This window comes from Ambystoma mexicanum, chromosome 3p (assembly GCF_040938575.1).
Source record: "Ambystoma mexicanum isolate Mex_15411 chromosome 3p, UKY_AmexF1_1, whole genome shotgun sequence".
NCBI classification, from domain to species: domain Eukaryota; kingdom Metazoa; phylum Chordata; class Amphibia; order Caudata; family Ambystomatidae; genus Ambystoma; species Ambystoma mexicanum.
The window spans coordinates 857122833-857150361 of record NC_090925.1 but is presented as its reverse complement, the minus strand read 5'-3'; the positions used below and the strand labels follow the sequence as shown (position 1 = coordinate 857150361).

The following is a 27529-nucleotide window of genomic DNA, read 5'->3' as shown; positions in this document are numbered from 1 at the left end:
GCAGAGGGAATGGTCAGAACAGGAAAGTGTGGTGCATAGAGGGTCAGCGAGCTGAAGATCTCCATGGATGAAGGCATTGAGAGTGTCCAGCAGAGTGGGTAGGGCCTGAAGGGAGAATAGAGAGGGAGAAAGATGTAGAGGTCACAGAAAAGAGTGGAGGCCGTGACTGAGGAGTTAAGGTGGATGTTGAAGTCACCCAGGAGGAGGAGTTTGGACGTCGAAGTCGGGAGAGACGAAGAGAAATGCTCATTCATATAGGAAAGGAGAGATGGGGCGAAGGGGCCTGTAGATGGTGGCAACAGTGAGAGAAGAAGTAGGAGAGACGCCAAACTTGCAGACCAGGCTTTCAAAGGAGGTGCAAGGCTGGGTGGGTATGAGGGAAGAGGGGACCCACTCAGGGAAGATCAGGGCTACTCTACCACTAGATTGTTTAGGACGAGGCTTGGAGATGATCTTGTAGCCATCAGGGAGGAGGGAGTCAAAAGCAGTGACTGTACTGGCATTGAATCATGTCTCAATGAGAGTGAGGATGTTGAGATCAAAGTCTTTAAGAAGGAAGCAGATATCAGAATAATGTTTGGTAGCAGAGTGAGCATTAAGCGTGGCTAAGTGAAGCTGGTCATCACCCTTGAAGGTTTTCCGTGGTGGGGTACAGGAGGTGGTACACCCGTCGGAGGTGGTGAAGGAGGTGCCGAGAAAGAGGAAGGGGGGGAATAGCAGGACTGGGGAGGACGTTGATGAGAGATGGCAGGGGCGTTCAAAGAGGACGAGATTGGGTTGAGGACCCTGAGCCATGATAGTGCCATTGTGATACACATTAATGATGCACCTAGAGGATGAGAAGTGAGCCAAGAGTACTTCCCATTTAGTGCCACCATTAATGGGCAAAGACGAGAAAGGGGACTGTAGCACAAATGTGGTATTCATAGTTCTGGAGAGGGGACAGAAAAGAGGATATCTTTGACAATTTGTCTGGAAGTAGCACTGACATAGGTGTCTGCGACGGGTATGCCAGGGTTGGAAGAGAGATCTTTTTTATCTTTCAGACTTCTTGACAGAGGGGAGGATAGTTGATAAAAAGAGTAGATAGTAGAGGTGGAGAGAGCCATAGATATGGTAGAGGGGGGCGTAACGGATAGAAGAAGAGACTGCACGGACACGAAACTCACCAGGCGGTCTAGCAGCTGAAAGTGGCAGATAAATGTCCAACAAGAGACTAGGCAGTAGCAGACAAATGCAAGGGCAGCAGAAGAGATAGAATGGAGAAGAGGGCCAGAGTCAGTAGATGAGGAGGCTTGGGAGGATCACTGTTGCGGGCAGGCAGCAACAACCCCCATGTTGCTGACAGTAAACCTGGTCAGACTAGCAAACACTACTTGAGGAATAGTTCAACTTGCTTGAAACAAGGTTGCCCAACCGACTGCCAGCCCCGCTAAAGAGCGGTCTTGCAGGCAACGCCGCCATCTTGAGTGGCCATCGGCCCCCAACCGCAGGTCCTGTGTTTTCCTTCATCCCACACAATCCCCTTCTTCCAACCCTGTGTGCACTGAACGCACTCTCCTCGGGTTTGCGGGTGCCTGACGGCAGCAGCAGCCCAGTCACTGCAGCTCCTCCACTGATAGCAGGAGCTTCAGCCGTCAGCCAGAGTTTAGGTATGGGAGCTGGTGTGTGGCACATCAGCACCCCCCCCAGAGCTGATCTCCCTGAGGATTCCTCCAGGCCCCCAACCAGCCTCCTCCTTCCTCTGCTGCCCAGCCCAGAGATCCCATTCAGGTTACTCCAGTTGTCCCTCCAACCATCTACTAGTAGCCCCTCTCACCTCCTTGTACTTATTGCTCACTCACAATTGCTATTCCCTGCTCACTCTTGATGCTCCAAGCACCCTTTAGAGCAAGGCTCTTGCTCACAAAGCCTACTCATTATTCTTGCAGGAGCTCCCCTTCTCTTGCACGCTTAACAGGCTGACTGCAGTGATTTACCATGGGGCAACGCATGGGTTAGACCTCTCCTACTTCATGGAGTGATGCTTCATTCTCCTTGGAACTTGCTCCCGCCCTCTAGTCACCATGGTGGTCACTGCACGCCTCCAACTATTTCCTTATTTCACGCTTCTCAGGCACATTGCACCCAGTGCTATTTTGCTCACCTCTTGGAAATCTGTTGGGGCCTTCCCCCACCTGACAGACGCCAGCTCCTCTTCCTCTCTCGATCGTATCTCAGAGGCTCCCCAAGACTGGCTGTCTTTGCAGATCCCAGCCAGGCTGTAGCCCTGGGGGTTGCCTCTCGTTGATCCTTCAGTTAGGGCAGGTAACACTCTCTCCAGTGAGACAGCCACTCTGCAGGAAGCTGTCCTGGGAATAGGAATAAAAGGGCACACTTTCCAATAAGGACTTAGCTCACACCAGCGTGCTGTATACCAAAACGCCATTTGATGCTTTTTTCAAGGAAAGGTGGAAGCCTTGGTGTAGGCAGAGGGAGCTCAGACCAGCTTCCATCATTTTGTTATCTTTGCTTCCTTCCTGTCCCCTCCACTTCCTTTAACAGAGTTTGGGTGTGAAGTTGGAAGGCTGAGTCCGCTTGTTCCTCGAACAGGTATTGGACCATCACCTGGAGCCCTTCACCTTTAAAAGATGGGGTCTCTCACTCCTTCTTAGATTCACTTTGGAACAAACACATAAGGAAGAATTTTGTTGGACCTCTGTTGAGAGAGTTGAATTTCCAAGTCCAGCCCCCCCCCACCTGGAGGTGAAGACTGAGCTGAATGTCTAATTCAAAGGGGAGATCTGTTCCCTAGCCCTCCCCAGGGCACATTGGGGTTGGGGGGGGTGACCTGCTTCCTGAACAAGACCTGCATCTGTGCCAGTTACACTGCTACCCAGGACATCATCATGGTGAAGGACCCCTTGAAGCGTGCACCAGCCTCCCTTTTTGTTGTGAGCCCAAGAACAAGGACGACACTTGCCTCATAGAGGGACTCTTGACAGCCAGGATTCCTGTATTCCGGCACCGTCATCGAAGGATCAAGACTCTCCAGTGCTGTCTTTTGACACTCACCCACCCTTCGACCCGCTGAACTACTTGTTTTGACCAGTTTGCCACTCCGCTAGTTGAGCACTCATTTTCTCTGCTTGGTCTCAGCTCCACGCTGCCTCTGTTGCCATCGAACCGCTGTCTGACCCGCCAGCATCTTCTCTGCCGATCTTTATTGCTAGTCGAATTGGCCCTGGTGTCCCACCGCACCGTGACCATCAGACGCTGCATTGAGCTTCCCATCTCAAACTGCGCATCTAGTCAGTATCTTTGCAGTCAAACCAGCCCTGAGGTCATCACAATCCCTTCTTCTTCTTCGAACCACATCTCAGCTCGATATTACTCCCATTCTAGAACAAAGCAAATGACTCCTCTAGCAGCACTTTGAAGCCTGGTTTGCCTTTGTCGAACCACCAAGACCAGCGAAAGGCTCTATTGTCTGGAAACTGCCCCTCTTGGCCTGTTATGGGGCGCTGGATACTGGCTAGGGCACCATTCATCCCCTTTCACTCCAGAACATAACCTTTTTAGAATCATTGTGGTTAATGATTGCCTTTCCTCCCCCAGCTTCATTACCCAGATCGCTGCATATTCTATTTTTGCATATTCTCTGTTCTATCCACAAGGATGAGTTTTGTACAGTGTTTTTCTATTTAGTTACCTTACAGGTGGTGTGTTTAAAAAGTGTGTGTGTGTGTGTGTATGTATATATGTGTGTGTATATATATATATATAACCTTGATTGGACATAACCTTTGTTTGGGACTGTTACACTTTGCTGTTTGGGTTGCTGCAGAATCACATATACTCCCCTCTTGAGAGTATAGCCTGCCCTTGGTCCATGTTGCAAAAATAAAAAAGGCGAAGGATGTGTATATTTTTAACTGTCTCTTTTACCTTGGCATCACTGTTGGTTTGTAGAAGTGTGAGGGCTGAGTAGGTGGTTTAAACACTACTTGTGAGCAATTCGACCTTTCCGCTGCTTTCGACCTGGTCAACCACAAGGTCTTATGTCGGCACCTTGACTCTGCAGCTCACTTCTCCACGGACGCTATCAAGTGGATCGAGTCCTTCCTGAGTGAGAGGACCATGAGAGTCTTCTCCTCCTCAGCATCTGCCGAGCCTACACCCATCCTATGCGGCGTTCCGCAAGGATCCTGCGTCTCGCCCACCCTTTATAACATCTTCACTAAGCCATTGTTCGACGATCTGGACCAGCTGGGTGTCACCTACACTAACTATGCAGATGATACTCAGATTCTCCTACCACTTTCTGGGGATTACAGTGCGGACACGGGCCTAGTGAACAAAATTTACCTTATCATCCAAGCATGGATGGCCACACATGGCCTATGCTTGAACGATGATAAGACTGAACTAATAATATTGGGTTCGCAGGCCAATATTAAAAAACTAGGTCAAGATTACTCTTCCTTCAATATTGACGGCAACACCATTAAAGTCTCCAAGGAAGTAAAAACCCTGGTATACTACTTGGACTCCACACTATCCTTTGACAAACAGGTCAAATCCCTTACCTCGTCTACGGCTTACACATGCAAACTTCTTAGAGCTGGTAAACCATTCCTCTCTGACTATAACTGTCTGATCCTGGCTAGAGCTCTTATACTCTCTAGAATCGACTATTGCAATGCCCTTTACATTGGGGCTAACAAATCCACCACTAATAAACTCCAAACGCTACAGAATAATGCCTTAAGAGCAGCCCTTGGCATAAATAAGAAAACCCACATCTCTGCCTTGAGACATCAACACAAATGGCTCTCCACATCCAATAAAATACTTCTAAAAACACTCTCTCTGACACACAAAGCTTTGAACAACGCGGCCCCCAGTTACCTCATAGACAAACTTCAGAGAAGAACTTCTCTCAGACCCACTAGAATGGGGAACACTAACTGCCTAAATATCCCCAAATACAAACTGACTACCATCGGGGGCAACAGCTTCACTGTTAAGGCAGCCAGAAGCTGGAACTCACTGCCCCAGGAGTTAAGAGCTGACCAACCATATCCACTCTTCAGGAAAAACTTAATAAAGCATATCACTGCCACCAATCCTTAGTTACCCTTCACCCTTCCCTGAGGACACTATCCTGCAATCAAGAAACAGTATACCTTGCTATACTCTCTCTTTATGTAAATACTGCTGCCCATGCATGTGTACTCATATAAGTTTTATATCCTAGTGCACGCACCTTTGATCCAGCCCTATTGTTCATATTGTATATATCCTGTAATCATACTATACTGCCACAGCCCTATTGTTCATATTGTATATTTCCCGCATTCATGCAAACTAGCCACAGTCCTATTGTTCATATTGTATATATCCTGTCTGTAACCTGTGTAATCATGTAAGCCTTGCATTTCCTTGTCATTGCGCCCTTTTACTTACGAGTCTGGTGCGCTTAACAAATGAATAAACAAACAAACAAACTTGACCCTATACCCCTGCAGAGCCCAAGTCATTTAGCTGCAATGGTGGCAACTGTGGGATTTGACACAGACGGTGTTACAGCTTAGGCAGCCAAAATGAAAGTGTGCAGTTAATGTTAGATTAATTGTCTAGTATTGATTTAATTACTACGATGTATTCTGACATGAACTCCGCACCCACCTTGTCAGTAGGTGAGCAGGGTGAGTTTTGTTAATTAATGGCACTCCCCTATGGCAGTAAGTTAGGAAAAACACATTTTTGAAACGCTTCCAAGGTTTTGAGGAAGTTAGGAGGGTGTCCAGTAGCCATACTGAGCACCCACCTCGGGAAACCCATTTTTTCTGGGGGGTGGAAGTGAATGAAAAAAGTATCGCAGTAGAATTTCCTGCATTCCGCCCAGAGAGAATAATGCAGTTTCCCAGAAGTCCCACTGGCCTCAAACCTCAGTCAGATCCCAAGCTTCTGTAAGGTCCAGGGACTTCAGTAGGCTTCGAGTGAGTTGCACTGTGGGGCAACCTAGGTACAAGAGTTTCTCCTACAGGAAAGAAGGTTGGCCTTGGAGGAGCAGAAGTTGCGGGAAGGTGGGCAGAGAGTCAGAGACTAATGACAGAAACGTAGCAATCGGAGGAAAAAGCTGCAGCAGATTCAGCTGAACAGAAACGGGACTATCTGATCATGCGGGAGCTGTGCAAACATGAACTGGAGAATCCGGAGAGAGGCAGAATTTTTCTGAGGAGGGAAATATTTCCAGTGGTGGTTCCCAAGCGAAGCCTAGCTGCCAGCTCCCCAATTACTTGGTCCAACGAGGGAGACATATTTTCAACTTGTTCGAAAAGCTGAAGTTAGCTTTCCACCTCCAGGAGGCGGAAGAGGTGTTGCTTATGAGCTCTCTAGCGACAGTTGGAACTTAAGTCATTTATTTGGCTCTTGAGCAGAGAATCTATTCCAAGATGAAGACTGCTGTTCTCTGGAAGCTCTGCCAGACCCCAGGACAATTCCTCGAGCTTTAGGGAGATCAAACCTTTGAGACATTTGCACATCAATCTCCAAAATATCTTAGGGGATGGGTAACTAAGTTGACACCCTTGAGGCCATGTTTAATATTTGATTGCACGTGAGAGTATCTTTAAACAAAATGAGATAGTCTTGTCCACTAAATGCTGCTGTAACTCTATCACAGACCTTAGGGAGCTCGTCTAGGCCACCCACCGGTATGCGAGTACTTGTGTCAAGCGAAAAGCTTTGTCCGCTACATCCAAACCAGATGACCAGGGGAATGATAAAAGTAAACCGAAGGAAAGGAAAAAGGTTGGCCGCCTCCTGCTAAGAAAAGCCCCCAAAAATGTGACGGTAAATTTCAGCCATATTAATCTTCTGCTCCCACAGAAAGGAAGAGTGTGGGCACGCCTAGCACTGAGGCTCTGCATTCAGAGCCCCACAGGGCTGCCTCGCGTTTGGAGACGGGTGACATAGAAAAGGAGATCCTGCCTGTGAGGGTAGACCCAAGCCGGCCGTAGTGAGTGCTACCCTCATGGAGAAGGAGTTTGTAAATGCGGGCACATAAACTGATGAATTCCCACTAGGCCAGGGGCTGTCTTAATGGCCCTAGTGTCTCTGAGCAGCAAAGGTTCTGGTTCTTCCACAGAGATCCCACTTTCCTGCTAATGGAGAGATTTTGGACTGTGTTCATAAATACAAACGGAGCCCCAGTGCTTTGTGGAACAGCTGCGAGTGTCACTGCTGGGCCTACCAGAACTAAGTGACTTGTCCTTAGCTGGGGGCCCCAGCCAGGCTGACGGTTGCCACTGCCCAACTAGCAAGTGAGCCCAAGAATTCCAAGGCAGGAGTCAGCCGGCGATTGGTGGTCTCCCAATGTCACAGGAGGTTCCTACAGGATTTGGCTGATGACGTTCAATTGACAAGTCATTTTGTAAAGACAAAGGCAATTGAACAGATTGTCTGCCCATTTGTACTTGGCCTAGATAATAGTAAAAATGGGAGTGTTTTGTCCTTTCTTCGCACACTTGCCAAGCATCTGGCAAGGCTGGCAAAGCCAAAAACGGTCCCTTAATTCCACTAGCAGTGGTTGGGCGGTCTTTTGAGAGACTATGTATAGACATTGTGGGTCCTTTTGGATCCCCAGTCCTCCTCGGGGAACCGATGCATTTTGATAGTGGTGGATCACACCACCAGGTACCCTGAGGCTGTACCTTTTTGAGGGACATCAAAGCACCTGTGGTTTGCGGCTACCCTAATAGGCATATTCTCTTTGTAGGATTCCTTAATAATAATAATAATAATAATAATTTCGCATTTATATAGCGCTACGAACCCTCAGGTATCTGAGTGCTGCTTATTATTACCCACGGTGTGTGGTGCTCCTTTATCGACCTCGGAAGGATGAAAGGCTGAGTTTGGCCCTGCCGGGATTCGAACCTGCGTTAGCAAGCTCTGCACGGATGTCATAGCGAGCGCTCTACTCGCTGTGCCACTTGACCGGCCTTAAATGAGTAATTTCTGACAGTAGATCTAACTTCATATCTGCAAATATGAAGACCTTGTGGAGTGAGTGCGGAGTAACTTACAAATTCTTCACAGCCTTTTTCATCAGCAGACACCTGATGGGCATGTTTGCACTTCAACAAGACCTTGAAAGGCATGATGGATGGAAAACCCTCTGAGGAGAAAGTTGGATATTCTCCTGCCATGCCTGCTGCTCTTCTACTGGGAGGTTCAACAGAACGGTATTGGGTCCAGTCCCTTTGAGCTCCTGTTTGGCCACCCAGTTAGGGTTTACCAAGTATAGCGCGGGAAGCATGGGCGGGCAATCCCCAAACTCCTCCTTAGTTTAATAATTTACTATCTGGCACATTACGAGGTTTCCGGTATCCCACTGATACTACCGGTGGGATACCGGCATACTGTAGTACCGGTTCTGCCAGAATTACCAGCAGATTCCAAGTGGCGGAAATGCTGGTAAATCCCATAGGACTCAATGGTGGCATTTGCCATGAATACCGGCAGTTTTTTGCCAGTTGGGTGGCGAATATACCTCTTAGACAGAGGTAAAACCGCCACTCTTCCAGCAAACTTATATTTATATGGTCCGGAAAAGAGCCGGTACACATAATTACAGGCACTTTATTTCCTGTCTGGCCAACTTTTAATGCGGTCTTAGATCCATAATGGCCAAGTACACAGAACCGAACGCTCAGAAAGTGAAGGCTAGTGATGAGCTCATAAAGTACTGGCATGACCGGAAGGCCTCCATGACCGAGTACATGCCTTCAAAAAGGTCTGGACCATAGAACAAGGCAAGCCAAGCGCCCCTAATGACAGTGTGACTGGGCCGTACATGGGACTTGAGCACATTAGTGAGTTTAACTACTTCATTGATACCAGGTCCTCGAGGCAAACAGATCTGGTCTTCCATGTTCTCCAGCTGAAGCCCCATTACAGCCGGGATGACTTGGTGATGGCTCTGGTCACCGATGATGAGACTGAGGAGGAGACAAATACCCATTCAGAGTTGTTGCATACCGAGTCCACTGAGGAGTGTCTAGAGGGAGTCCAGATCTCCCTGGACCTTATTGAGCAGCAATTGCGAGACTGTCAGTTTGTGGGTCTGTGCCTGGTGACTCCCGGAAGGATAGATTAGTGCATACATGACATCAATTCTTGAGACAGTAAGCCAGTGAAGAGTAGGATTCACCAGACGTCTTACAAGGCTTAAGGACACCAGCGGAGAGGAAGTCACAGAGATGTAGTGATTTGACTGCTTTTGTGTCGACTACAGAGGGCTTAATTCTGTCACCAAGACAGATGCATCCCTCAAACGTAGGGCAGACCAAGTCATTGACAGATTATGTGCTGTCAAGTTCATGAGGGTTGAGATTGATTTCAAATAAAGATTTTAGGAGGCCATCCTAGTTATGATGAACAGAGAGTCGTCTCTAAGAGTTTGGCCAAAGCCCAATCAAGGTATTATGGGAGAGCAGTCAAAGCTTAATCTTAGGACTGAGTGAGAGTGGTTTAGGAACCCAATGAGTTCACAAAGAACACGCAATAATTCAGTTTAGACAGTATGTATACAAATGCAGTTCTTTAGTATGCCTTTGAGAACACACCAAGAAATGAAACTTTCAAGTAGTATTATCACACACAACCATACATCACAAATATATTCATTCACCAGAAGGTTCACTCCAAATGCATTATCAATAATTTAATCGGGCAAGTAATTCAAATGCAGGCAAAATGATTAGAACCAATCACCAGTGCAATTCTCTTTACTTAAGAAATCCAACTCTAACATGTATTGGACCTAGTAACCAAAAGTCACAGGTTTCTCCAGGGAAGGTATCATCTAAAAGGATGCAGTGGGATGGTGATGGTTTCAAACAGTTCAAAACTATTTGTCCGATGACTGGTAAATTCTCCCCTCTCTTCCAGTCCCAAGGCTAGCCCAGGGTTAGGATGCTTGACGTAGGTTCAACGACCAAAGGTGAGTAAAGAGGGAGTTGGGAGACAGGGGACTTTGTATCCAGTGTTATCCTATGGAGGACTGTCGGACAGGCACAGTTGTGTTTTCTTACCTCCCTGACTCTGATGTTTCCCTGGTCACACAATGTTTCATCTCAGGGTTGCTGGGAACACTGTCTTTTGTCATTTGTTTATGAGAGAGGTGCCCAGGTGTTGCAGGTTCAAGTGCTTCCTCTGGTCGGGTCCAACTTCAAAATACTACACCAGAGGATAAGAACGGCAGACTTGCCCAGTGCTTCAGGCTGCTTCAGGGGATGAAGGAAAGGGCGTTCCAGCGATGGCCAACCTTTGCAGGTAATCTTCCAGTTGCGTCACAGAAGAAGCTCCAGGACCGGTTCCCTTGATGCTAGGAAGCTAACATTTCAGGAGATGGCATGTTATGTCACACGCTTGTGGCCACCGAAGTTGAATGCAGAACGATTACATCTCTGGAGAGGTAGCCCATGATGGAGCTGATCAGTCCACTGGTCAATTCAGAAGGCTCTTGGTGCATGCAACCTCAAGTAGGCATTCAGACTAGTTGGTCCCACTAGTCCAAGGGCTGAAGTACAGTTGCAGATCATTTGCAATCTTGCAAAGGAGCAAGGCTTCAACAGGCTAGTTACTGGAGAGGATGGTCCACTGCAAAAGATGTCAGCGGGATGCTCTTGGCTCTAGTGTAATTCTGAAGAATGTCTCTGTGCTGAAGGCCTGCCTCCAGATTATGTTTGTAGGATTTCCAGGGGTGCCGGGAGAATGTTTACAGCTGCATGATCGCGGTCCCCCGTCCTTTCAGATGGACTGGTGGGGCAAAATGATTGAAAAGGAGGGAGTACGGATCCAGGCTCACGTATGACTAATGGTGAGGTTTCTTTTTGAATCAATGATGCGCTTCATGGTAGGGGCTACTCTGAAACCAAAAGGCCCAAGGTCCACCCGTTATGCCCTTTACTGTCCAAGAATGTGAATGTTCTGGCTACTCACTGACCCCGATTGGCACACCTTGATCGAAACCTACAAGGTTGTTATCCTCCAGGAAACATGGCTTGCTGTTCCAACCCACAAGCTGCACTACCATACTTTTTTCATGCCAGCAGTGCAATCCAATGGGGGACGCCTGAAAGGGGGGCCCTCCTAATTTGGGATCACGCAAGTCTGAAGATTTCTGGCAGTTGTTTGGAATTGGACTTGCCCAATATGCTTTGTACGGTGCTGAGGCGTGGGGGTGGTCCTAATGTACTTCTTTTGAATTTATATCTTGGGCAAAATCGGCGAGCAGTTACCCAGTTAGAGCTTGCGCTTAACAAACTAGTGCCCATATTGCAGGGTTGCCGGGTACGATCCTTCTCTTGGCTGGCGATTTTAACTGGCAGACCGAGTCCTCTAGGCATACACCGGATGATTTAATAAATGAGGAAGAGCTCTGGGGAATCCGGTACCAGTTGTCCCTCCTTGTCTATCTTTTTATACTTTTGCAGGCAGGGTGCGCTCCATTTTGTATTTTCATGGCCAGCGAGCTTGCAATAAGAGGTTACCCGAGTACTCCTAGCTCATATGACTTTCCATAACCAATGCAAGAGTAGTCATATTGATTAAATTTGTCTACTCAGGAAAAAGAAAGCTAAGGCACAACTCGCATGGAAAACCAAACCCCCCCATGGAAAACAAATCAAATATCGCGAATATATCCTCTCTATACAAAAGTGAGATAATTTGCACCAAGAAAGAGGCCTATAACATCAGGATTGATCAGGCAGGGTCCTCCACTAAAGAATTATTTCTAATTCTAAAAGAATTAGAAAATCCCAATCCACCTACTGACACCTGCTTGAAAGACAAACCTTGGTGCACCAGCATCCAAAACACCCTTAACAAAATCACAGGACTCCAAATTAAAATTGAGGACAAACGCCAACAACTCTCTAACAACAAATTTACCAACCCTGGCTCCTCAACGCCCATCGATACCAAATCTGGCTTCACATTCAAGAAAGTAACTACGGTAGAAGTTCAAAAAATCATCACCTCCTTAAAACCCTCGAACTGCAAAGGGGACAGCTGTCCCGCCCAGATCATTAAAGACGCAGCTAGAGATCTATCCCCCTTCGTCACTAAACTTATCAACCTATCATTCATCAATAACTCAGTGCCCAGCAACCTAAAACAATCATGGGTTCTCCCACTCTTGAAAAAACAATCTCTAGACCCAGCCATACCCACCAACAACAGACCCATCACCACAGTCCCCTTCCTATTAAAAATTCAGGACAGTCGCCTATCTCCAAATTCAGGAATATCTGGAATCCAACCAACTGCTAGGAATACGTCAATCTGGCTTCAGCCCTCAACATGGAATGCAAACTGCCCTTGTTGATCTCAAAAGTCAGATTGATGAAATTAAAGACGAAGGCAATGCCGCAATGCTACTTCTCTTAGACCTCTCAGCGGCCTTCGACCTGGTTGACCACAAAATCCTCTGTAGCCAACTAGCCACAGCAGCTCACTTTTCCTCCTCTGCCGTCACATGGATACAATCCTTTCTGGCAAAAAGAACCATGCGGTCTTCTCAACCACAGCTGCAGTAGACCCCATCCCCATCTCATGCGGGATCCCACAAGGCTCCTGTGTCTCCCCCACTTTGTATAACATATTTACAAAGCCACTATTTGACCAACTGGACAGGCTGGGTGTCACCTACACGAATTACGCAGATTACATCCAGATACTGCTCACCATCACAGGCAATTACCACGTCAACGTCTTCCGGATCAACGAAATATTCTCCATCATTCAGGCATGGATGGCCTCTCATGGCCTCTGCCTGAATGATGAGAAGACAGAGCTTCTCCTTGTCGGTTCTCTCAGTAACCTGGCTAAACTTAATCCTAACTACAGCAACATCATTATCGACGGTCACCTAATCCCTATTGCCAAAAGCATGAAAACGCTTGGCTTTTACCTTGATGCCAACTCCAACTTTTCCAAACAAACCAACATGATTGCCTCAGCCTACACCGGCAAGCTTATTAGGGCCAGTAGACCCTTCCTATCACCCAATAGCTGCCTCACTCTTTCTAGAGCCCTCATACAGTTCAAACTGGACTATTGCAATAGCCTGTACCTAGGCGCTAACCAATCTATATAACTAACAAATTACAAGTACTTCAATATAATGCACTACGTGCAGCACTCAACATCCCCAGGCATGAGCACATCTCCCCTGCTAGGAAATCATGCAAATGGCTCTCAATACGTCAAAAAATGTACTTGAAAGCCATTTACCTCACGTACAAAGCTTTAAACCACCTAGCCCCACCATATCTAACTAATAAATTCACCATGAAACCCGGCACCAGAACCACTAGATCCTCCAACACTTTATGCTTGACAGTGCCCAGATCCAGCTTAAAAAGAGCTGGAGGGGCCAGCTTCACAGTACTTGCTTCCCAACTCTGGAACACCTTACCACTCAACATTAAAACTATTGAGTCCTTCCAGACCTTCAGGAAACATGTTATCGGTTGGCTCCTCAACAAAGAGTAGCACCACAAATGCCTGGCTACACTCCCTTCTGCTTAAACATATATGTGATCTCTGCAAACTGCTGTATTTGAAACTGTAGTACCACCTAGATATGTGCGTACACCTCCCACTGCTTAAATATGTCTCTATATTCTGTAAATTGCTGTATAGTGAAAATTGTATATCACAATTATGTAACTGTCTTTTTTAAGCGCCCTTCTACCTCTACAAACCCTTCTACAAACAAACAAACAAATATCCATGATGCATTGGGAGGCCTTGGTCTCTAGGACGTGCCAAAAGTGATCACTATCCCCCTTCACCATTTTCCATTTAATTGAAATGTTTACAGGTGATGGGCGCTCCAGGGGTCCTTTGTGATATAGCACTGAGAGTTCCAAATGGTAAGGGGTCATTGTTGGTCAGCTGTGGTCTCAAGGAAACTCCTCCCATCAATTTACAAGACTCTGCTTCCTGTGCTGGAGGACTATTCCCAATCCAGCATCACATGCTCTCATATTGGTTTTTCCTACTAAGTGGTTGTGAGGACGGCTCTCTCTGTCTCAAGGGAGGGCGGATTCACATCCTCTTTAGCATGTAAGTCTCAATGATGGTTCGATGGGGAGTGTAGAGCAGCAAAGGCTCTTTAAAATAGTCAGGGCAGATTGAAAACAGGGATTCAAACTTAAGGGGTGCTTATAAACTTCTTCTGGTTAGGAAAAAGAGGGAATTCAATAAAAGCATATGGGGGGCTTTGAAGTCCGAAGCTGGCTCCAACAATAGCAGAGTATTTTGGTGGCTAGCTAAAGCAAATATTAAACCTGGTTTAGCTATTACATCTCATAATATACCAGCAGGAGAATGGTATAAGCACTTTCATTCACTGTATTCGCTAGATTGTCAATCATCATTGAACAGGGAAGCCACGCGAGTGGCTGTCATGGAGCCATGAATAGAGCCTCAATGTCATTAGCTTCATCACCGCCAAAGAAGTGGAGCAACAAGGAAGCAGAGCCCCAGGCCTGGATGTTCTCTGGTCTGACTTGTTCAAGAGTGAACTTGATATCTGGGTTCGCTTTGTTACTATGTTTTTTAATTACGTACTTTCTTCTATCATTCCACCCAATAGTTGGAAAGAAACTGTTATTCTTTCTGTTTATAAGAAAGGTCACTAAAATCTAACTACAGGCTAATTTCTCTGATTGACTATGGCAAACATGTATTCCAGGGTTATCTTGCATCGACTGGAGGAATGGGTGGTTAATTCAGGTGTGCTCCCACATGTTTAGGTGAGTTTCAGTCCAGGGGTCTCTACACTAGACCAAGAAATGAGGTTTGGACCTTCACAAAAGGTGTGCGCCTAAGCTCGCAACCTGTGTGTTTGGCGTTTGTTGATTTGCAAATGGCCTCTAACGCTGTCCCAAGGTTCTTCTTCTGGGCTACCCTAGAGAAGTTACATTGCCCCGACCCTAGGCTGGGCCGTGCCATCATGTCTTTGTATACTGGCAACTGTGCCTGCATTCGCTGGGGGTGCATGGTGAAATGACAGAGCCAGTTCCTATTGGCATTGGAGTTCGGCAGGGATGTGTTATAGCTGGTTTATAGTCAAAAAGTCGAAGAAAAAAAAAATCGAACAGCAAAAAAGTCGAAAAAATAATGTCGAATGCAAAAATGTCAAAATCACATACATATAATAGAAAAAGTCATTAATTTGAAAATAAAATGTCGAAAATAAAATGTCGAAAAACCAATGCTAAAATCACAATGTAAAATGTCACAAATACTAACGTCCCCATCCCAAACCCCTACCCTCTGACAAGCTGAAATGGGTGCACCAGATTGCAAAGAGCGCTTTGACTGGCATACAGAAATGTGGTTGCATTTCTAGCATGGTTTCTCGCTCGAGGGCTGGGGGGGTAGCAGTACCCCTAAAGATCTACTTGAACCAGGTGGTGCTGGCAGGCACCTTTGTGGCTGGTTCAATTGTGCTTCTATCCAAGTCGTAGAGAATACATTTCTCAAAAAGATACTGTGCCTACCCTTAAGTGTGCCTTTTATTCCAGAGGTTTAGGAAGTGGGACTGACCCAGATCAAATATACCATCATGCGCCAACCAGTATTGTACTCGCTGCGGATCTGGAACCCGTACATGGAAGGGTTGGAGGCGATCTTATCTTTGGGGGTAAGCAAGCAGCTGCTGTGGTTCAAGCACATGAAGGAGATGCTTGCCAAAATTGGACTTGCAGATCTTTGGGCAAACCCCACCAAATTTGCCTCTTGTATAAAAATCATGTCGAAACTTTCTTCAAGCATTTGGCATGGAGAATGATGATACACTCTTGCCTCACGAGAAAGCTGGCAGCTAATTATCTGCTAGTCAAAAAGATGTGGTGCTAGGAGCCGTATTTGGATAATCCATTATACCCAAATGATTATCTATGCTAAATCTCAACTGGCTGTTCTGCCACTTGCACATTACACCTGTAACTGGGACGAGAGTGTCTCTGTGTCCGTGCTGTTTAGCTACGACGAAGGATGAAATGTATTTCTTTTGCTTATGCCCTGCCTATACAAGGGAGAGATCTCATTGGCTCAAGCCACTTTGGCTACGCTTAAATGTAAGATCCTACCATGTGGCGCTTAAATTTCTGAAATGTTGTGCCTGCCGGGAAGATATAATAGCGATTGTAGCTTTTTTTTAAACTTTGCCTATAGGAACGTTTCTTTTATTATAATTTTATGTCCTGGGATGATGCGTTTTGTGTAATTCTGTACTGATAGTCTGAAGGACTCGTCGGTTTCCCCATAAAAACGAGGAAAATGAAGCTGAAGGCTTTACGTCCCTTCAAAAAAGGCAGGTTCAGAATTCAGCAAATAGAAGGGTATCCGTTTGAAATCAATGGAGGGAAAGGTGCAAAAGAGAATCTTTTCTAACAATAAGTTGCTTTAATCACACGGTAGGGTACTGGCAGGTCGGCCTAAATGATCCTAGGAGAGCTCAGCATTTTCTACTCCAGAAGGGCCCTGTCGATTCGCTCTTTAACCATTTGGGTTAACAAATGCCTCTGCTACCTTTTTTAAAGGATGGTAAACCATGTATTGCCAGGATTAGACGACTTCAGCGTTGCCTACATAGACAGACGTTTGTGCTCATTCATACCTGGGAGGACCATGGTTCCCACGTGAAACAGGTGCTCCATGCCATGCAGAAGGGTGGCTTTATTATCAAGGCTGCAGAGTGTTAGACAGTACACTGAACTGTAACGTACCTTGGATACCAAGTAAGTGGCAGTAAGAAGCAGCCTTTCCAGGCTAAATTCCTGGCAGTGTTGTATTGGGAGATCCCCAATACACAGGCTCAAACGAGAGTTTTACTGGACCTACACAGGCTCAAGTGAGAGCTTTCCTGGACCTGTATTACAGACATTTTATCAAGGGGTATGGGACACTTGCCCTTCCCACTAAAGGTGTCATTTCCCAAAAGTTGCCAAAGAAGTTCACCTGGAAAGCTCCCTGCCAGACATCCTTGGAGAGCTTGAAGGTTGACCTCTGCAGGGCCCGCTTGTCAAGTGGACTATGGACAAGAATTAATAATGCAGACAGATGCCTGTGAATATGAAATTGGAGCAGTGCTAGCACAGCTGAACTCTGAGGGGGGGAAACAAACTGGTGTCCCCCCTACACTTTGTGTCATCACACTTGCACGATCTGAATGACACAAGGCCTAGTAACATAGTTTGTTTTTTCTCCCTCTGTCTTCCCTCCCATGTCTTGTTGAGCCTATAAACACTTGTGTACAGGCGCATTATGATAGAAGTCATTTAGATCATATTACCTAAGTAGGCTCTTAACCAGGCAAGAGCACAACTGAGCCACAATTGAAAAGGAAGTATGTGTAGTAGCGTGGGCGGTCCATTGTTTGGTCTTACTTCTATGTACAGACAGACCACAGACCTCTTAGGGGCCTTATTGCAATGCCGGGAGAGAATCCTAAGTTATTACCTTTTTAACCTTTGTGGGGGCGTGTGAAAGATTGCCATCTAGCAAGAGTGTGGGAGCCCTTGCTTTTTTTGTTTTGTTTTGTTATTAAATATAAAATAATGTAGGTAATTCTCTGCTGTCAAGACCTCCCTCTCACCAAACTCTATGCCAAAAGCATAGTGTACACCTGCTCCCTGCTGAATCGGTAGCCTGATCTGCAGCCCCTGCTCTCCCGTTGCACCTAGCTGGTTCAGATCACAGGCGTCCTCTTGACAGTTTCACTGACATCCAAGTCACTGCAGCACAGGGGCACGGTTTAAAATATGCACCTCTGGTGGGACGCTAACTTTAAATGTAAGCCATACCATAGTTAGTGTCTGGTATCTTTCATAATTATCCAAGCCACCACAATTTGATTTTGATTTACTTGCGCACACACACAGGAATGTCAAATTCGATCAGACGCAATAACACGTTTACAGATGGTGGAAGCATTCCCACGAAGGGCGCCTCTACAAAAGCATAAAGATGAGAACAAGTAGTTTTTGAGGGTGTAACATTTTTTTGATATATACCAGGAACAAAACAAAACAAACAAAATGTATATAAGAAAACGGATGAATTAGAAAGGTAACATCAACCTTGTGGGGAAAATTATTCAAACTAAAGAGTACCAATTAATTGTACAAAATAACATTAGTAAGTGTCACTGAAGGCAGTGGTGGGGTTAGGTAGTGGGCATCAGAGAGAGGGCGGAGGGCTTCCTCTTTAGCAAGTAAGTGAAGTTTAAACCAAGCTTTGAAGAGATCCACAATTGCGCTGGCTTTGATTGTTATGGGCAGCGGGTTCCAGTGGAGCGCGGACAGCAGAACCGAGAGGACGCACAGGGGGAGGGTATGGTACAGTGAGGTTGAGGGCAGAAAAGCGGCGCATGGGTAAAGAGGTGGTGAGTAAACTGAGATGCAATCGGACAATTACTGAGCAGCAAGACTATTGATAGCTGTGTAGTCTAGGAGAAGGCACTTGAAAATAGAGCGGTTGTGTATGGAGAGCCAAGCCAGATATTGTTGGAAGGTCGAAGTGGGATAGTATCTGGGTAGGTTGTAGAGTGCGGGTAGCAAAGTTGAGGACTTTGTCCAGAGGGATGAGGGAGTAGGGGGGTAAAGCCAAAGAGTAGGCTTGAGCAGTAGTGCAGTTTTCTTGGCACAAGAGTGGAGATTAGATTTTTGTTGAGTGGTTAGTAAGGAAAAGGATACATTTTCTGAATGTTGAGTTAATACAAGAAGCAAATGCAGTGGTAGTGATGATTTGTTGCAGTTGTAGGTCACTATCAAAGAGGAGTCCAAAATGTCGAGTCTTTGGTGATGGAGCAAGAAGGTCAGGAGGGAAGAAGATGGCAGAGGGGAGCGTGTGGATGGCATTGGAAGCAGGCAGAAAGATGACATCTGTTTTTGAAGAGTACAGCATGAGGTAGCGGAGAGCCGTCAAGTGACGACTTGCAGTGAGACGGTTTGTAATCTGTTGCAAGATGGCTGGAGTGAAGGCGAGAAAGAGACACATATTTGAATGTCATCAGCAAAAAGGTGATGGTAAAAGCCAAAGGATGAGTAGTTTTCCTATGACAATGGTATAGAGGGTGAAGAGCAGCGGTCCAAGGACTGATCCTCTGGGAACGTGTGACATAGTGAGGGGTGGGGTTAGAGGTCTGCGAGTTACACAGGTATTTTAAAGGATCGACCTTCCAAGACACAGCAGACTTACGAAACCCAAAGTCCTGGGCAGTGAGGAGAAGAGAGGAGTGCTCAGTGGTGTCAAAGGCGTTGGAAAGGTTCAAAAGGATGAGTACAGAGTACATTTGGGGTTGGTGAGCATTTAGTTGGATACATGCAAGAGTTCAGTCTTGGTGGATTTGTTTACTATGGAAGCCAGAGTGAAGTGGATGTCCAGGATCATTCTCCTTAATGTACTTAGTAATCCAGTCGAAGAACATCGCTCAAGGACTTTTGAATAATGGAAAAGGAGAAATACTGGGTTATAGTTTGCGGGGTGTTTAGGTCTGCAGCTGGTTTCTTCAATAGGGCTAAATTGCAGATTTGAAGGAGGCAGGTTAGAGTCCAGCAGAGAGGGAGAGCAAGAGAGCAGTTAAAGATCTCTGAGAGATGAGGTCAAGTGATTGAGACAAAGTTTTATATCATTTGAAGAGCAAAAGGGTTGTGGGGACCACTAGATGAGTTGGAACTGCGAAGGATGGGTGCTTAGGAGAGAAGTAGCAGAGTGTAGAAGAGGTAAGGGGAGAGGTAGTGGACACATGGGTTAGGGGAGAGAAGAGGTATGAGTGCATCATGATTTTAGAGGAAAAGTAGTGCAAAATGTCACTAGCAAGAAGGCAAGAGGTAATGGGATATTTGCTTGAGAGGTTTCAGCAAAGATTGGAGGGTAGATGAAAGTTTCTGGGGGTGATTGTGAAGGGCGTAGATTAAGTCATTGAAGTTAGGAGGTTTTGGCAGATTCAGTGCATTGGTTAGAGTATCAAGGGAATTTCTGTAGTTTAGGAGTAGGAAATGTGTCTGTAATTTACGGCAGCATCGTAGGTCACGTCACATGTTTGTTTTGAGGGTCTGAATTTCAGATGGGATCCAAGGCTGAGGACGGGGACTGAAAGATGTGACTTTGCGAGCAGGATATTGTTGAACAAATGTAGTCCTAAGTGCAAAATGAAGTCGGAGAAAGCACAGTCAATCGATTAAGAGGCATGAGTAAGGGAAAGTGACAGGAGAGGGGTCATCAAGCCAAGGGGCAAGAGAGTCCTGCTTGAATTTTCTCTTAGTCATTGAAGAGGGGAGGTGAGGAGTAGAAGGTGCAGGGCACCGAGATGTTAAAGTGAAAAATTGAGTGATAGGAGGGAGAGTGGTCACTGGGGAAGTCGGAGAAGGAGAGTGAATGGGAGAGAAAGTCAAGGTAAAGAAAGTTCCCACCAGAGTGGGTAGGCTGGTGGTGAAGGGAGTAGGAGTGTCAGATAGATATTTAAGTTCAAGGCAGGTCACTGCAGATGGCTTTGGAAGGTTAAAGTCCCCCAGTATATCATTGTGATGGTACAAAGTGACTCAAGAAGAAGAGTCAGATTGGGGAAGTAGTTAAAAGGAACAGTGGGTCGATAGAGAGCCAGAACAGTGAGAGGAGTTGACTAGTGATATATTCAAAAGAGGAAGAGTTGATGTCGGAAGGGGGTTGAGGGGCTGTGTTGAGGGCATTATTGCTATGGAACCCCACACCTCCGCATTTCACAACAGGTTTCGGAATGTGGGAGAAGGCAATGTTTGTGCTAAGAGCTGCTAATGCAGCAGAGACATTAATGGAGATAGGATTCTAATGGATTGTGTCCTCCTACGGATACCTCATTTTAGATATGTTTGTATCCTGCTTTGCAGCTTTGGAAAATGTTTGCGTCAGGAGAGGGCACTTAGCAGCATCGATTTCGATTTCCCTCAATCATTTCCAGGCCTATGTCTGGATTTGACATAGATGATAGTATAAATAGCACACACTGCACATGTTGCCTTAGTTCTGTTTTTCCACATTCACAGCGGTTCGAGTCTCCTGCTCGAATCTCTCGGCTAACGTCTTAATTCATTTTGGTGAAATAATCTTGATGTCTAGGCTGAAATCAGGCGTTTAAGAGATGTGCACACTGTGACACAAAGATGCTGAACACTGATCCGCACAGGATTTATCTCTTGTGCCTCAGCGAAGAATACTGTTTTTTTCAAGGGCGGCTCCTGCCAATCGATGACCAGCAAGGCGTTTAAGGAGAGAAGATCAGGATCTCCCATGGTCAGTCAGCTTCCAAGTCTCTGTATTCCACAGCTTTGAAGAGACTATCTTCAGAAGCTCCACTGGAGACGATTCTCCAGAAAGGTCCCAAAAAGCGATCAAGATATTCAAAACAGTCAAGATCCAGGAACGATTACTGTCACTCTTCCTCTTTACAGAAGAAGTCGAAGAAACAACACCATTGTTCCTCATCTTCTGACAAGCTGTCAGGCGCATGCGGGATCCCTACGTTGGAGGGCTTCTGGTGGCTCTGGGACTCCTTGTAGAAGCGTCAGCATGTGTTTTACGACTGAGGCCGCCATATTTCGCATTACGCCTCTACGTTCGGCCCCCAATTGGCCACATAACATATAAATGCAACTGTCAGAGCCCGGGGCATCGCAACCTGCAACCTTTTTCTTAAGGTCATATGCTTGTTGCTGGAAGTCTTCCCTTGTTCCTTGCTGTTAGCGGCGTGTGGCTCACCTTCTGTTTCCCTTGCTGACTTGCTTGCCTTGTTGCTGGTCTCTTGTTACACCGCTGTGACTTTGGCGCCGGTGAGTGACGTTCCGTACTCCAAATCACATGAAAATCCTTGCCGGTAACTGTAACCAGCTTAAATTACACTTGCGTGCAGGTTAAAGCGAGTGAAGTTGTTTGCAGTCGTGGGAAGTCTTTGATAAAGAAAGGGAGTTGTATCCGCGCCTATTCAGCATTTATTAAAGTGCTCACAAAAGAAGAAAGTCTTACTTTTCCCATCGCTGTATAAAAATCATTACTGGCGAGGTTGCGTGTCTCCTATGAAGAGAAGGTTATCGTTAATGGTTAAAAAGTAGCAGCTGACTTTCCCAAGTGTTGCAAGAATATTTCACATCAAAGAAAGGTCGCTTATGACCTTGTGTTTCCTGATCGAAGTGAAAGCAGTTTGCTGCCTGAATAAAAGGGAACGCATGTTTGTAAGTTGGAATTCATCATCAAAGAGATTTTACGTATGCCTAAATTAATTTCTGAAGTGAAACGGAATCTTGTAACATTCAGAACAAATACTTAAACCCCGAACTCCATCGCAGTTGCAACCCATAATACTCCCACCCCACTCTCACTGCCCTCTTCAACTAGCAGTGTATACCCAAACACCCAATGTAACGGCGGCTATCGCCTAGAGGTACTGAGTGAGCCAGTCCTATCGGCTCCAACCAGAGGCAACTGCACCTACAGCTAATCAATCACATAAACGGAAATATGGGCTAATGCATTACATGCTTGGAAAAAAAGGAAATGAGCACTGGCGGCAGCAAAGGAGCAGTCAACACTGAATCAGCAGTGGGCATGTACGGCAACCCTCATAACATTCTTCTCATTAGGTTACCTTTGGCAGGGCTTTCATCCCTGAGGCAGAGGGCAGCGACTCTAGGAAAGAATGCACCTCTTCATGCTATAAATAAATGTTTTTTTCATTGTTTTTTTAAAATGTATTGTACATGGTTAAATTTAAAAACTATTCAACCTTTACAATATAATATCATAGCATACATTTCAAAAGCACACAATCATCATTTAAAAAAGATGAACCTATTTCATCAGAAGTACATGTTATACACCATTACCAAATCTTGAAAACTTTCATATATCATTCACTAAAAGCATAATTCATCATTAATAAAAGACTCCTAAATAGGATTATAGGAATATGATTGTATCACCATACAAATACATTTCATAAACACATAACTCTTCTACTAACACTTCATATTATAACTATTCCTATATTCAAAACAAATCATACAAGGGTTCAATAAAACCGAGAATAATTCCTCTATAAGGGTACTTAAAAAGCAATTTTCTATTAGGAATCCCGCCCTACTTAAGTCATTCATTTAGTATATACTTTGAGACAATTAATAAAATTGCAAGCAAGCTCTTCGAATAACCTGATCCCAGAAGCATTTGCCAGAGTGTGTCATTGACAATGGCATTTGGACAGTAGACACATTTTCTCAAGTGCAACATTTTAAAGAACAAAAGTGCTGGACAATAGCAGATGGTCCCAATTTCCAGGTTAATCCTGTTTACCACAATGGCAGAAATGGGACTTCTTTTGCAATTGGACCTCTGTGCCATAATTTCACATGCTAGAAGAATGTTAGATCGAAAACACATAATTATCCTTTTAACATGCCTGTTCGGACAGCGGTTTAAGTAAAGAGCTAATGTCCCCAATTTCTTGCACTCCCGGCTTACATGAGTTAGAGAAGCATATTGATGCATCTTTTCCATAGTGTCGAGATCCAGTTGGCCTGAAGTAATCTGCTTAACATAGCCGGGCCGAACAAAAAGGTCCTCATGCAAGCCTAGTCCACTCAACAGGGATTTACAGTGATCAAATAGACGCCCTATAGTCACATTCTGGGCTTGCTCGAGCAGTACTGCCATTTCCCCATAAGGAGACTGAGAGAGTGGATTATAAAACTTTGCATATAGATAAAGCAATTTCCATTTTACCCAGACCTCTAATTATTTGATATCCAACTATCTAATTAGAGAAATGGGAACACAATTTGGCAATTTGAGTGTTCGCCTCCATATACACCCTTCCAAAATCTGGAGTTTCTCCCAAATCCATGCCTGCATAGTTTCCTTTGCATATAGTAATTTAGGCAGTATTCCCTCTCCTGGTACTAAACTGTACGATTTAGGGAGAATTTCCCGATTTGTTATTTACTTTTACCAATTGAGATGTCAGGGACTTTGCCTTACTTTTAAAATAGTCCTACAGATGGTACTATGTTGGGTTGCCAAAAACAGGCAAGCTAAGGTAGATCAAATTATCCACATGTCCCAATTTCTTATTTCAAAAACCATTTCCCTTTGTTTAGCTTATTCTTACTGAAAACTCCAGTGTTTTTTGTTTTATTTGCATTCATCTGCAACCCATTTATTTTAGCATATTGGGCAAACGCATTAATGGTTCTTTGGAGACTCGGATGTGTACAATCAAACAATAAATTCTCAGCGCAGGAAATCCAGGAGTACCTACAGTTTCCTAGTTTGGGCGGCACAAACACCACAGGACTTGATGATTCATCTATGGCTGCCATAAACAAATTAAATAGGCAGGGCACCAAAACGCACCCTTGCCTTAACCCAAGTTGAGTATCGATTTTCCTGCTCTGTGCTTCCTCCATCTTCAACCTGACCTGAATGTTAGAGGCTTCGTGCATTTTCAGTAATCTACATAGCAGCCCCTCCGGGAGGCCCTACGCCGCCATGGTTTTTGTTGTCGTACAGCACTCAGAGTCTTGCAGGAAAGAGCATAGCATATTTAATGCCTACGTCTCAGAGTCTGTTTGACTAAGAAAAACATCTGCCTGCCATGGTCAAATCTGAGTAGAAGGAGATTCGGGCCTCCTGGTATTTGAGATCTCCCAGTTCTCCTGCCCAGCGCAGAATCATGTCTCTGTCATGGTAGTTAAGCAGACATACTATCGCAGATCTGGGTTTATGGCCAGGCTTCTGGGCGAGGCCTAGTGATCTGTGGGCTCTCTCCACTAGGAACAGGGACCTGCAGAATTTCTCGAATAAAGATCTCCTTGAACGCCTCCATGTCAGCAGATGAAAACGACTCCAGCAGACCTGCAACTCTCACTTTGTTCCTTCACGACCTAGCTTCCAAGTCCTCACTCCTAGCCTGAACCTTTCATTTCCAGTTTGCGTAGATCACGCTTTGTGCGCTCTTTGCCTTTTAAGGACTGAGAATCTGTTAAGCAGCTACACTTTGTCGATCTTGTGCTGCATTAGATCACCTTGGACACCAAGCTGTTGAGTTTAGTGTTAAGAGTCAAAAAGCACCTTCATCTGCGACGGAATCAAGCCTAAGTCAGCTGAGCCGGCTTCTGTGGGTCTTCGTTCTGCGTCCCCAGGGTGTGGGGGGCACACTAGTCTACATTGTATCACTGCAGGTCTCAAGAGGAGCCCCACTTGCCTTTTTCAGAGGAATGGGCTACTCCCCACCAGTCCACAACCCAGCCGGGGCAATGCATTCTAGCAGCAAGAAAGTTTCAAGGGGAGATCGGCTCCCGCTCAGGGCAAACAAATGGTGCCAGGGCTTTGTCTCCCCGTATATCAACCATCCATCCCTCAGAGGCTCCAGGGCACCAGGCGACCCAAACTTGCACCAACTAGGAACAAGCATGGGTCCGAGGCACACCTTCTCAACTGCCCTCCAACACAACAGGCATGTCAGAGCAGGCGCCTAACCTCCTGCCCCGGCAAGGACCCTCCATTATGCCACCGGCACATGGCTTCCCACCCGGGCCCTGCCGAAATGAGAGAGCGCTGGATCCGCTCCCCTTGTGCACCCCAGGAGGGTGTGTGGGGGTGGGCAGAAAAGACTGGCCCCAGAAGCTCTTACATCACTGCTGGATTCGGCTTAGGCAGGTCTCCTTGTCTCTGTAGGCCCTCGACAGAGGGTCTCTCATCCACAGGGATCAATGAAGTCAAAGGTCCCACACCAGCGTTAGCCGAGGTAGTCTCCATCCACGGCAAGCAAGTACTGGAGTCTGCTACAGCGCGACCCATCGGCCTCTGCTGTCATTCCAGCGCCGATGCCCTACAGCTGTCCACTCGCTGCTTTCTCCCCCGGCTTCAGGGGGTATCTGGGTGTACGTTTGCCTCTGCCGCAGCTCCGTAACATCACCATTTTACGCAATGGCTCTCTAGCGCCTCTCGCAACTTCCTTTTTCAATGGAGTAATTGATTAAGTGCTGGATGAAGTAGCAAATTGTGGTCATTGCAGGGTGGTTTTGTAGAATAGATGTCTGGGAGGTGTGAGGTAGTCATGGTATCAGAAAGTAGACATAGACACAACGAAGCAAGTTTGTAATGCCTTATTAACTTGAAAAGGGTTTGGAGTCTCAACCATTAAACTAAGGCAAAAGGTAGCCAAATGTCTGTCGGTCAAAATAATAAAGATGCCTGTGTCAACTCTATGCTTGCCCTCACTTACTTCTAGAACAATGTGTATGTGATTGGATCAAAAATAAAATAGTGAGTCAAAATAATATCGGGATGGCACTGGAGCGTCTTAGAGATCCCTTCCCCAAGCTTGGGCTACTTGGGCTTCAACAAAGTTCCTGGGTTCCAATAGATCACACAAAGTTCCTCAGGTTTCTAAGGGCTTTCTTTCTCCAGACTTGGAAGCCCTTCTTGTTACCTTCTCTCAGGAACTTCACAGTTTACAATACTTTTTTTTACAAGACACTCTTGCTCTGGTTTCATCAGGGGTGTCCTTCTACCTACAATTCCAACAACTTTACAGTTCACATCAGATTATCTTGTTCAGAAACAGGGTTTCCTTCCCCAATAGTTCGTAAAAACTCATATCAGACACTTTGGAGAGCGCACAGTTTTACTCAGCGCTGTGCAGGACCACTGTGATACCTTGGCTTGATGGAATCGTGCCCCTGGCATTCTATCGCTTTTATCACAGTTCACAAACCGGGTCGTTCCCCAGGCACTCTTTAGCTTCTTGGGGGTTTCAGCTTGCTCTTCTTGTCTCATGCAGCACCCCTCTGATGCTTTCTATGTTGCTCCTACTTTGAGATTTGCACAGCTCCCCTGCACTCTCAGAGTGATTCAATTTCAACAGTCTTTCGACAACGTGTAAACGTACACGCGAACACTCAGTTACTTGGTTTTCTTTGCTTTCACAATTATTGCTTTCACATTACAGTTGTCAATGGACAGTTGAATCTTTCCCTTCAGCGCGTCTTTCATCCTAGGCTTGTCCTTCACTTGCAACAAATTCACGTCTTTCACCAACCGGGCTCCCATCTCGCTTTGAACTCATCGGTTATGATGACTTCAGGGTAGCTTTTGCAGTTATGTCGTGTTTAGGTCAGGGGCTCCTCACCTGCCCCTCAGACACTCCTTGGCTGCCTTGCTGGCCCAGGGGACTGAGCATGTCTTCAAGGACTTCCCTTCAGAGATCAGCATATCATGCAATCCCCTTCTGGCTCCTTGGAGACACATCTCCCTCGCCATGCTTTCTCTAGCATTCTCAAACCACGGGCTCTCAGCGTCTCGGCGCTCCATTCTCTAACAGCAGATCTCCCGGTGCTCAGGCTTTCCCAGTTGCATGTCAGCTCGTTCTCTGACTTGGGTTCCTCCTCGGGCTCCAACTTGTTTTGTCTGTTTCCTGCAGCTA

At 45.9% G+C, this 27529-nt stretch overlaps 1 protein-coding gene across 2 annotated transcripts in view; it reads left to right on the top strand.

Annotated features, from left to right (window-relative positions):
• Positions 1 to 27529, top strand: part of KCTD13 (potassium channel tetramerization domain containing 13) — a 180756-nt gene that overhangs the window by 7952 nt on the left and 145275 nt on the right. The gene's annotated exons all lie outside the window — the stretch shown is intronic.